Here is a 13,603-nt window from a genome sequence, read left to right on the forward strand (position 1 = left end):
CAGCAGTGTTGGTCATAACTAACATGTTTTAAAGAAATAAGTAAAAATCTTGCAGTGACAAACTGAACCCATTCACTAAACTGCCCTGCACAGAACTCAAATATGAGCTTTTCTTGCAGAAGGTAAGGCCTGAGTAATCGTGTTTGTAACCCATGGCAAAAACACCAGGTTGGACATAACAGTGATGTGAACCAAGGAGAGATGTCTCATCCCTTCCACACTGAAATGGCAGCTGGAGCTGAGCCCCCCATACAGCCCATCCCGGTCCCCTCACACAGCTGAGGTACAGCTGAGGTGAATTCAAGTAGCAAATAAAGCACTGAGGGTTACTCACAGTCCCTTCCTTCCATACCTGGAGCCCAAGCTCTTCTCATTCCAGCACAAACATTAATCTTTCCTCCTGAGACATATACCCAGAACAGCTTAACTCTATATCCTAACTCCAAGTACTCAATTCCAGAAACATCAGCTTGTTCTCCTTCCTTGAAAGCTGGCTAGCTAAAATGTTTTAAGTGCCAAAATATTAGTATTAAGCCAGAAGTGCATTATTCAGCCAAATAATACCTCAAAAGAGCAAGTACAAGTAGCACTGCAGCAGGATCAATAACATCCAGAGGACAAGAGCAGAACAGATCCCTGAGGATCAGTCTGCTTGAGCTCACTGACAATAACAGAGACTAAATACAACAGGTATCTCTGGCAGCTGAGGCACTTCTCAAATGCAGTGCCCTGGAACAATGTTCTCTTTGGCCCTGATGGAAGTAGCCCCTTTAAACAACATCCTCCCTCAAAAAATCGCTACCATAGACAGTCTTGAAAATTATTGATCTATTCCATCTGTTTCAAAAATGACAGTAAGTCCTCATAATTTCACACACTTCCTTGTTCCTCTGCCTGGCCTATACAACTGTAAGCTCCTCAGGGCAGAAGGTAGGGGCATTTTAATACTGCAGTGAAGAGCACTAAACCAAATATGGCTTTAAGCACTATTTTATTGTCAAAACAATAAAGGTCTACTTCATCCAAATACTGCCTGCTTTGTCCATAAAAGCACCATCCAGAATCCTCCCCTTTTCCGTCTCTTTGTTGTGAGATAAGTAAGCCTTTGGGTGGGTTTGTCACTAAAACATATATTTGATTCAAAAAGGACCTCTAATGAGACTTCCTCAAGATGGTTCTCTTTCCTCTCTGCTATGACTTTTGGCTGGGGACTCTTCCTTGTTTTGCTGACTCCTCCTGATTTCCCCGTGTGTGTTCGTGCTTACGTGCGCGTGTGCGCATTTCCTCCTGCACTGCCCAGCTCTTCAAAGCGAGCCCAGCGCTGCACAGAGGCAGCGAGGGGAACAAGGAAGCCAAAGTGCCTCAGAGTGGCTGTGAGGAGACAGCGGTGCAGCGGCTCAAGTCAGCGTCAGCACCGCTGCCAGCCCCCCTGGGCTGCGCTTCCACAGAACGAACCGTCCCTCCCCCACAAGGAACCCTCCCTGACCTCGGCTGCCAGATGGGAGTGACAGCCCAGAGTCAGCTCCTCCTTTGTCACCAACATTGGTGGATTGATCTGTGGCCCTCAAAGCACAGAACTCCAGCTCAAGCTCAGCTCTCCCACCACAAGCTGGTTTAGGTGCTGGGGCAAAGAAAATATCGAAGCCTCATGGCAGAGACCCCCTGCACAACATTGGCTCTTCGCCCCTGAGCTGGTATTTCACATTTCCCAATGGATAACCTGCCCTGCAGCCTTTATACCTCAGCTGTGAGTGTCAGTGCAAGCTGAGAGGAGGGAAGATGAGACTCGCTAAGGTGACACAGCATTTCATTTCTTTAGCTCATCCAGCCCTCTTATTATTGCTGGAATATAACATTACCTCTTTTCCTATTCTGGATGATCCTGGCCTTATATTTTAACACCAAAACACTCTACTGTCTCAAAGAACAGCAACAATAGACACCAGCAGAGAAGAAAGAGCCTGACCCAAGTGGTGCAAGGGAGAAAAACCACTGAAAGCCTCTGTATCCTCACTGTGATCTGTTTTTCCTGCTTCTCCAGGATTATGGGCTACATTTTTTGTTGGTATGAACCAACACAGGCTACATCTGCATACACAGGCTTGATATCACAAACCTTGTAAACACACAAATGTCTAGAAGGAATTTGCATCCTTCAACACCATGCCAGCACCACCATCTCCTCAGACACGCTTAGCAAGCACTGCCCCAAATGTTTCAATCTAACATGGCACAAGAAAAAGCTGTAGAAGAGGTCTCTAACTTGACAGAAATAGGTTGCAGGGCTGGAAGATGGCCCCCTGTCCACAAACTACTGGAAATCAAAGACAGACATCTTAGCCAGATTCAGCTGAAGTCTACACCCATCTCTACCTTCTCATCAATATCCACCAGGACTGTGCCCTCCAGTGAAGGTGGATTAACACCTCTAGGAAGAATTTCCCATGGAATGCTCACATGGCTTCTACTGCAATACAGAAACCTCTGACAAAGAAAAGTTTCTGAGGTCACCAAACTGTCCCTGTAGCTCAGAAAAACAAGCTTCATTTTCTGGTACAGAAACCTCTGAAGCAGATGAAATGACATAAAGGCAGAAACAGCTGCAGTGTGGATCTAGGAATTACACAGCTGCTTATGTGACCATGGAGAGCATACAAAGAGGCAATGCAAAGCAGAGGTGGAGGCAAGGAACAATCCCTCCTCAATGGATCTGTCCCTGTGGAAGCAGCAGCCCTTTGGATTTAGTGACATTCTGCCTGTACTTTGCACAGGTACAAAGCAAGCAGTGCTGGAGCCACAACTCAGGGCAGAGAATGGCACTTTCCTGAAACTGCTTTCACACAAAAGCATCTCCTGTATCCCAAAACCTGTCTGAAGTACCTAAATCAGCAGTTATTCTCCTGATTGAACAGTTTGAACAAGGGTATTTTCAGAACAGCTTTAGGTATCGATGTGCGCTAACCACTGGCAGTAAGAAAAACCATAAAAACCTTGAGGGATGATACAGACTTCCCAGGTGTGAAATAGCCACTTGTCTCTAAGAGGCAACAATGGCTACAGCAGTGAATGCTGAGAAGCCTCTGCTGCTGTAAATGTTGAGTTATTTTAATACAATCTTGCCTTTATTTTCACACGGAATCCAGCCCCTTTCCTGCACTGGTAATTTTACACTCTCTAGAATGCAGTACTGTAAGAAACACTCAACATTGTGGTGAGTTCCAGAGAACTGGTGATGACAGGATATTGTCAGCATCAGTTTTAACATCCATTGACCTGGGACACTGAACAGACATGGGGAGCTTCCTCACAGACACACAGAAATAAAAGGCCTCTGTTTGTTCCTGTAACAAGATCAGTATATGCATTAAAGGAGATTCAAAGTAAAAGTATTTCAGAAAAGCCTATGCAAATGGAAAAAACAATGCAAATGGTGCATTGTTTTCAGTATTAGGCAGCCTGTTCTGTGATGTGGCAGAGGATGCTGGTGTGTCTGAGTTCCTCTGACTCACACCTTCTGTAATATGTTCCATACAGGCAGGTCACTGTCTTCCAGCCCCGCTGTCCTTGCCATGAATTCACAGGACTCTGATGACACAGAGAAGCCTGCAGCTGGTTTTGGTGGTAACTCCCTCCCTGAACACCCCATGCAATGTCCAGCACGTGCTCCTCAATCCCGTGCAGGGACCCTGCCCCAAGGAGATTCCGTGTGCAAGCTGCCTGGCAGAGCAGCCATGGAGCACGAGGAGAACAGGGAATGTGATCCCTGCCAGCACTCAGCACTGCCCCAAGTGGGATCACTCACTTCAGCACCGTATAGCACCATCCTAGTTACATTTATAATATTTAAGTGCACAGAGCTTTCTGGTTTTTCCTTTTGAAGGCTAGAAAATGAGGTCATTGTGGACAGCTCAGGTATCTTGTAAGATGCTTCTGTGGGGTTTGCAGTACCAATTAACTTTCCCAAGTAATGAGGTGTAATTCCCCCTGAGAATGCCTGCTTCATCTGCTATATACTCCCCACAGAAAAGTGGAAATTTCACAGCCAAGGCTTACATACAGGAGAATTTTTTTCAATATTCTTTGTGAAGCAACAGGAATAAAAATTTTCATGGGAGCCCTTCTGCTGTTTTCCTCTCTGGGACAAACACTACATAATCATTGAGAAGTGTTTTAACAGTGAGAAATGTAACAATATTTTATAATCAGTGCCCATATAAAACTATGTGTATTAAAAAGTTCAGTCAATCTCTGCAGAAAACAAAGAAGATAAATGATGCTGTGAATTAGTTTAGGGCTGCTCCTACAAGACAGCTCAGTTTCTCTCACATAATAGGTAGTGAAATTCAAAATTTACTCTGGTTTTTATTCACAGCCACTGTAATAAAACACCCCAACAATTTGGCAGCAATATAAATGGTTTCCCATCAACATGAATAGTGCCAGTGTGTGGACCTCTATCTATTTTTACGTGAGCTCAAGTAAATCAGAAGTTAAGCACTTCAATGTGAATCACAGAGATACAAGTTTAAGAAGGAAGAAATCAGACCTGGACACTGATTCTGCATGGCCTTTGCTAATGAAACCAGCTCTGTCATTGTTTATACCCTCACTGAATCCTCTCACAACCATTTGGATACAACAAAAAGCTCTTGCAGATGGCTGACTGCTAAAGAGGAGGAAAAAAAGAGGTGTATAATGGCCACACTAAAAGGCTTTGATAACAACACATCAACTTCATAAACTTGTGTCCTGCAGCAACACAAGTGAACATTCAGCTGACCACAAGAAACAAAGGAGAATGTGGATGACTTCATCAGCCATTAAGTCTGTTGTGCCCTGATCTAACAGTATGATTCAAAACTAAAATCAAGGAAATTTGTCAACAAGCATTTCCTCAGCTCAGAAGAATCCTCAATTGTTGTGGCTTTTCCTCTGCACCCATTTGGGAGTGCCACAGTGAATGGGGAGGACTGGGAGCAGACTGTCCCTGTATTTTACCAGTTCTGAACCAATAAACCCAGTCAGTGAGGCAGAGGCTCAGCCTGTATGGGGTTTGATTCACTCTGGGGATGGAACAGATCTACCCCAGCTCCCTCCAGCAGCTCCAGCTCCTCCTCCTGCCCCAGACCTGCCAGAGCAGCCCCTGCCAGCCCCAGTCACAGCAGTGCTGAGAGGGGAAATCCAGAGTGACTTTCTGTGGCTGTGGGAAGGTGTTCCTCAGCAATGGGAGTTACACGGAGAACCAAGAACAGATTAGATGAATATTCATTATTCAAAGTAGGATTAAGAAGTAAATGATGGTTTGAGGATGTAAATTATGAGGGAGAATGACACAATCCCATACCATTTAGAGAGTGCCTTCTCAATCTGCCCCCGTACTTTCACTCCCACACTTTTCCCTTCCCTTAAATGTTAAAGAGCTGGGGAAGAGGCCTCAAGCACAGAAACTGCATATGGATACCTACCCATTTTTTCATATATTTGTGAAAAAAAATCTGAGCACTGGAAAATGCAGGGAAAAAATGGCATACAGAACAAATTACTTCAAGGCATATTTCACCCCTCTAGCCAATAAGTATTTCCAACTCATACACAAGATATTATTTTGCTGATCTGGAACCTTCTTGTATAAATACCAAGCCAGTTTCCAATACCAGTAAGAGTATTTCACACACATCTTAACTAACTTCACATTTTGCTTTATCAATTAATTCAATCATTTTTCAGCAATTAATCTGTTGAAGTTTTATTTTTAAAAACTTCTGATTTTATCTGATGAACTGCAACATAAACTAAGATCTTTATTCAGTTTCATCCTTTAGAAATCTACTTTTTGGCAGGTGTTCAAAGCAGCAAATGTTTCTATAAACTGCAAGTACAAATATGTCTCACAGAATGCATTGAAAACAGAAGATTGAGGAGATATTTAAGAAAACACAACTGAACAAAGGGGTGACCTGGATTACAGGAGTAATTTGTTTTATACATCAGTATTTTATATATTTGTTTCTGGCCAAAGCTCTATTCTTTTGGAGCATTCTGCTGAGTAGTGTAACAGGGAATTCTCTTTGTACTCCAAATTTTCCAGCTTTTAAGGGTCTCAGTCTCAGAAAATTTAAGGATTAAAAAATATCAATAGAGAAAACAAAGAAACCAAACTAAAGCCTGGGAAGTAACTCCAAGCACTCTACCCATGGCTGGTAATCCCCACTCTGCAGACATGAGTAAAGCAAAGGGATGGGTTGACCTGCCTAAACTCACAGCCCAAGATAACAGGACAGTCAGGAACAGAACCCTGATTCTCCCTCCTCACCTGAGCACCAAGCTACAGCTCTTAGAAATGGAAAAAAATATTCACAAAAAGCCTACTCCTGTAAAGGAAGCACAGGAGAGAGCAGTCTCATTGAGGTAAATACTTGTTTGTGGAGATTACTGCTTGTCTCACCAACACCCCAGGGACCAACTTGTCTGCACCCATAATTAGGGCAAGCCCCTCTGTAACTGCATGAGGTCATGTTTTTCTTTCAAGCAGCAGTAAATTACCATGCTTGTTATCACTTCTCTCACTACACAGATTCTCTCAAAAATTAGATTATCTCTAGGGCATCCTTTGCTATTTTGTCATTTGCAGTATCACTCTCAGTATAGTAGGAAAAAAGGCCAAAATTCAGCATTTAGGGTTTGAGAAAGAAAGATATTAATGCATTAAGGGGAAAAAAGAGTGAAAGAAGCAGATAATCCTGGAACTGCCAATTTTCTGTATCCTTTGAGGATTAGATCCAAGCTTATAATTTCTGTGAGCAATTATCTAAATAGAAATGCTCTAATTGCACTAGGATTGTGTTTTCTCTGGAGTGTTATTTCTTTCAAGTATCCTGCTGTTTATTTATACTCAGCTAAATAAAAGGTGTGCTGAGTTACCCAGAGATTTACACTGCAGGAGGGACATTACCAGTGGTACACAGGAGACTGCTGGGGTAGCACAGAAAGCCCTCTAGGCTGTTCTAACTTACTACAGCTAAGCCCATTCCTGTCTCTGTCTGTTAAACTCACAGTTTAATAAAGAAAACAAAGCAATACCTCCTGGATGATTGCCAATGAGCTACTTTGTTGCCTCTGGAATCACTGCCAGCACAGGGAAAAGTAGGGAGAAAATGAGGTAGGATGCACAAGTACCCAAGGAAAACAGCTTCCCCAGCCTGGTGTCCCAGGGGTCTGGAAGTGTCAGAGGAGAGCCTGGCATGGAGGAGAACCACAGGCACACACTGAGCCCTCAGCACTGACAGCACTGACAGCAGTGACACAGCCACAGCCACACACTGAGCCCTCAGCACTGACAGCACTGACAGCAGTGACACAGCCACACACACTGTGCCCTCAGCACTGACAGCAGTGACACAGCCACAGCCACACACACTGAGCCCTCAGCACTGACAATGTGACACAGCCACAGCCACACACTGTGCCCTCAGCACTGACAATGTGACACAGCCACAGCCACACACACTGTGCCCTCAGCACTGACAGCAGTGACACAGCCACACACACTGAGCCCTCAGCACTGACAGCAGTGACACAGGCACAGCCACACACTGTGCCCTCAGCACTGACAGCAGTGACACAGCCACAGCCACACACACTGTGCCCTCAGCACTGACAGCAGTGACACAGCCACAGCCACACACTGTGCCCTCAGCACTGACAGCAGTGACACAGCCACACACACTGTGCCCTCAGCACTGACAGCAGTGACACAGCCACACACACTGAGCCCTCAGCACTGACAATGTGACACAGCCACAGCCACACACTGTGCCCTCAGCACTGACAGCAGTGACACAGCCACACACACTGTGCCCTCAGCACTGACAGCAGTGACACAGCCACACACACTGTGCCCTCAGCACTGATAATGTGACACAGCCACAGCCACACACTGTGCCCTCAGCACTGACAGCACTGACACAACCACAGCCACACACACTGTGCCCTCAGCACTGACAGCAGTGACACAGCCACACACACTGTGCCCTCAGCACTGACAGCAGTGACACAGCCACACACACTGTGCCCTCAGCACTGATAATGTGACACAGCCACAGCCACACACTGTGCCCTCAGCACTGACAGCACTGACACAACCACAGCCACACACACTGTGCCCTCAGCACTGACAGCAGTGACACAGCCATAGCCACACACACTGAGCCCTCAGCACTGACAATGTGACACAGCCACACACACTGAGCCCTCAGCACTGACAGCAGTGACACAGCCACACACTGTGCCCTCAGCACTGACAGCAGTGACACAGCCACACACACTGTGCCCTCAGCACTGACAATGTGACACAGCCACAGCCACACACACTGAGCCCTCAGCACTTTACACTGACCACCTCATGTGCCTCCATGGCTGCTCTGATCAATACTGGATCACTGACAGAGGCAACAGCACCAACACAAACAGCCAGGACAAAAGAGCCAACACTCCTTAGAGTTCATTCCTAGAAAAGGCAGCTTACACAGGATGGCTCTGCTGTTCCACACCGTGTGCTCCATTGCTCTGGAAAAGTTCTGTCTGTCTGGAAGGTTCATAAACCTGTAAAATGTGCACACACTGGAGGGGAATGTAAAAACTCTCCTTCACAAGGAATTGTGGTTGTCTAAAAAAGGAGTCCTAGCCAGAAGAAAAGCAGCAAGGGGGAATCTCACAGCTCACTGCTTGAAAACCAAAATGGATCACATTGCTCTCCAAATCTTTAGTGACAACATCAGCAGTGGGATATAATCCTTAAAGGGTCAGGCAACAGAGAAAGTTTTCTATTGCACATATCCATATCAAACAGTACTTACTACCCTGATTTGCGTTTATTTATGTTTATACACAGTAATGGAGAAACAACAACAAAACAAAACCAAATCAAACCAAAAAAACGCAGAGAGGGCCAAAATGAAGTGAGTTTAGAAAATTCAGGAGACTGCATGAAAATTAGATTTTCAGGAATTATTCCCCAGAAATGTCACTGCTTTTTCAAAATTCCAGTCAAGAATAACTGCTTTATGTTAACAGGAAAGAAACAATGAATAGCACATTCCTCCTTTTCTTAATGTGCCATCATTAATAGAGAACTCAACAGGAGGAATAATGAAGAGGATTTCTATCTGTTTTAATTCTATTTCTGTGTAGAATAAATTAATTTTAACCATTTGCAAACAGGAAAACAACTATTAGAACCATGACTCTGTTCTCATTTCAAACCAAAAAAACCCCACAACAAATGGGAGTTTGTAGAGAAGCCTAATTTTTGTACCAAATTTTACCATGCAAAACATGCACAGAGCACTTGTTGATGAGCCACAGACATCTGTGAAACAGGTCCCAGGAATAAAACACAAAAATATGTTAACTAGCAACTAAACCTATAACAGCAAATAGATTCCAATCCCTGTCAGGGGCTGAAAAACATTCATTTCAGAAATACACCTACCCAAAGCTAATTTTCTATGCTGCCATGAACATTACCAGCAGTGAAACAATATCTCCTTGCCTGTCCTTTAACAATGAGGAAGATGACTGTGAGTAAAATAAACATGATCATTTCTTGTCCAAAGCTGTCACTCAGACTGATGGAACAAGTCAGATTTTCCAGAGCTGAATTAAAGGAGAGACATACCTGATAATTTTATTGCTTTTCTCTGTTTCTCCACTGAAGAGAGAACCTTCAGAGCCTGGGACATCCAACACCAGAACAGACAAGTCCTACTTACACATACACAAAACATGAATTAATGCCAAAAAAAAGGATCTGCTGAACAGACCAGATTCAAAACTACTCTTAAGGGGAAAAATATTCTATTTTAACCAACTGGAAGTTTTTCTAGTTAAGTGGGTTTCTACCCTTTAAGTCCATAATTCAATTCAGCCATGTAAGAAATATTCTTGCTTCACAATATCACAATATTCTCCACACAGAAAATTTTCTAAGTGCATTTTAATGACTGAGCCTTTGACACAAGAGGGATACATAAGTCTTTGCTTCCTTCTTGTTCAAGTTTACTCCCTTAGAAACATGAGCTCAAGCACACAGAATCTCCATGTGGAAGCAGAAATCCACAGTATGAATTCAGGGGATTCTTTCCTCCCAAAAGGGAGAAGAAGCCAGGAAACAAAGGAAGGTGATAAAAGGTCCTGGAGAGCAGAGCAGGAATCCCAGAGCAGTCTGCAGCTCTCCCAAGCCTCATTTCAGCTGAAGGGGCAAGAATGTGCCAGCGAAGAACTTGGTGTTTAAACCATCACACACAGACTGGAGGATCAAACTTTTGCAAGTCCTGCCTGCTCATCTTTCTTCTTTTTCTGGCTCTAGAGGAGCCAAACTGATATTCAAAGGCAGAGTTCCTGTGGTATTTTAATGACCTTGGGATTCCCAGTCCTCTATATGGAGCCCCAGATGAAAACCAGGTCTTCTGTATGTGCCCAAAGGTTTATGCACACCTCTCTTCAGGATATTTTGCTATTTTTATACAAATATGATATTGAGTGGCAGAAAGAAAGCCTTTCTGAAACAAACTCATACTCTGCTTTGTCTTCCACAAAATAACTTTTTTACCATCTAGTTTGCAAAATGGGATTACACAATTGCTCTTGCCAAATTCCAGCAATCATTCAGATTTCCAGAAAAACAGGTCTATTCAGGAATACCAGATTTAGAACTGAAAACCTGGAGGATGCACACTAAAACAGTACTTTAAATTATGTGCTAGCAAACCATAAAATTCTATCAACATTCTTCTTAATTTATTCTTTATAGAATAGCATTGAATAAAAATTAGTCATTTTCCATCTAGGACAGGAAATAATTTTTGAGATTGCTCATTTAAAGACAAAATAAGAAGAATAGTTTTCTCTGCAATAATTTGGTAATAATTTTTACTAAACCATTCAAGGAAGAGACAGTATCTCAAAGGCTCTCAGTACCCAAGATACTTAATGAACAACCTCTGGATTCTGAAGGCACAGTTTGTATCTCAGGCTTAAATCCTATTTTATCTCTGCTTCATCATCTCCATCTCAGTGGAAGACAGTTCCATACTGTTTTCCATGTCATGACTGGCTGCAGTAGCATTGTATTTCTATTTATTATGAGTGCAGCACTCTCTCATCACACATCCTCTGCTGGCTGTTTCAATGCTGCATTCTTAAATATATTCTCTGAACTGTGCTCCCAATTTCCTGTGAATAAGACTCTCTTATATGAAGATGTCCCCTACAATAGCCTTCTCTTTCTCATACATATTCAAATATCAAAAGGAATCTGTATTTCTCATGTATCTTAGTGATTTTTTGCATATTAATAAAAAAAAAAATCAAGACATTTAAGGCAAATCTGAAGCACTGTACCAGTCATAATTCTCTCACATACCAGAAAAAGAGGATCAGCTGCCTTCCTGGTGGAATTTCACCTTGAGTTTTGTTTGATAATTGTGGTTGATCCAGCCCAACAGACAGGCACTGGTGCCTTTTCCCAGGGAACAAACCCAATCTGTTCCATTAATATCTAAGAAAGAGACAGGCCTGAACAGTTGTATCACCATAAGAAATCATTCATCAGCTAAATCCTAAATCCTAAATCCTACATTCCTAAATCCTCTCTGCTTATGGAGAGTACTTTCAATGCCATTCAGTGCACTGGTGACCTTGAAGACTCAAAGATCCAGGGATGTGAACTGTTCTCACACACTTTTGTCATTACTTCTCAGGACCTTTCATCTACAGCAGGCAGAGCACAGGTGTGCAGTGGTCACATTCTATGTTCTACAGCAATAGTGGCTTTTCATTTAATTAAGAGAAAATATTTAAACTCATCACTGCCTCCATGAACTCTTCTTCCCTAACATGAATGGAGGAAATTACCATGGGGTCTATGAATGACAAGTTTTCCAAACTATTTTTCTCCTGTCCTAAACCAGTCTCTAAGTGAAGAAGTTTAATTGCATGTGTGGATGTAGATATACCAAGGTGCCACTTCAGGCTCTATAAACATGGAGAGCACGAGCTTTGAAAAGTTTACCAGTTTGAAACGGCTTAAAAGTTTATGAAAACAAATTACAAAAAGTGATACTGAAATCAAATATACAGAAATAATTGCAAGGCTACACTGAATGTATGTGCTGTGTACTACAAAGCCACGGGGACAGGATCAAATGGGTTTGCATTAAACAAGGGGGTGGGGAGTGGAAAAAATACTTCAGGAAAACAGAACAATGGCACAATTTAGCATATTTGTACTTGGGTCAGATCCAGCTGATTGCTTTGGAAAGGATTCTTCTCAAAGTGAAAGGTGAATGGAGGAAGGGAGTTCAAGAAAGAGGTGGGTGTTTGTCTTTAAAGCAGAATGCAATGAGAAGTGAATGTATTACGTGGCAGTAAACACTCCAAATACCTCAAAAATACTGCAGCAGTGTCTTCACTGCTTTGATTGTTATTAGGTAGAAGGCAAACAAATGTTACTTTGTGGAAAAAGAACCAGGAGCTCTGCCAGGAATGGTCACATCTAACACACATCATTGATGACTCTATAAAGTGCAGAATTAGTCACTTAATGAAAAGCTGGAGGATGTCTGTTACAAGACATGAAATGATCATAACTTGTTAAAAGTAAAGAAGGTTAAAAATGGGAATCTCTTCACTCAGGAAGCTGCTGTGAGTCTCCCCCTCATGTCTACAGAAATGCAGTCTCAAGCTTCTGCTAGAACACCAACATCACTGCTGACCTTTGTAAATCCCAGACCCAACACTGCCTGCTCCAAATCTCTTGCACACCCCCACTGATATCTGGGACATCACAAATTACCCATCTCTCCCTAAAACCTCAGTTTGGTACAGTTTACACCCTGGGCTTCCTCCCTGCCCCTCTCTTTAGAGCTCCATTCAGTGGCCTGTTCTCCCTCCTCCTGCCTTCACACCCTGGGGACATTTTCCAAGGGGTTTTTCTCACTCCATCTCTTTCTCACATTGTCTATTTTCACCTTTCTGTCGACCCCATTCACTCATATGGCCTCTCCTCAAGCAGGGACTGACAACCCTCAAATATTCCTCTTTTGCACACCTGCACCCTGCTACCTTTCTCTTGGCTCACAGACACTGCAATACTAAATATAACAATGGAATTACACATTTATCCCACCTAACCTCATTCCAACCATCACCTTTCTCTCCAAAAAGACTCTTTTACCCAAATACAGAAGAAGATTTTGAGACAGAGCACTCATAAGATAGATATTTTTCCTTTATTTATACCTCACTTATTTCCACTTTGTATTGTTTATTCTGCATATTAAAGAAGGAGAAAAAAAGAGCTGTCTGAGAAGGAGGAACTCTCTTTGGATTTATATTCAAACAAGGAGATGAAACAGGACAAGAAGAAACAATAGCTTTTTGTTGTTGTTCAGAAGATAACTGAAATTTTGTGAAATGCAGAGCTCTTTGTACCTGGAATCTAATTACATAAAGTGTTCTGTAGCTCTGCCACTGAATGCTGTGGGTTACAGGGTTTGTTGCTCAGGGGTTTAAATTGTGCTTTTATATTATTTTGCTCTTTTAA

General features: G+C 42.9%; 1 long non-coding RNA gene across 1 annotated transcript in view; it reads right to left on the bottom strand.

The window, feature by feature from the left end:
• Positions 1–13,603, bottom strand: part of LOC134424354 (uncharacterized) — a 51,778-nt gene that overhangs the window by 32,720 nt on the left and 5,455 nt on the right. The window lies entirely within an intron of this gene.

The sequence above is a fragment of the Melospiza melodia genome, chromosome 13 (genome assembly GCF_035770615.1).
Source record: "Melospiza melodia melodia isolate bMelMel2 chromosome 13, bMelMel2.pri, whole genome shotgun sequence".
NCBI lineage: Eukaryota > Metazoa > Chordata > Aves > Passeriformes > Passerellidae > Melospiza > Melospiza melodia.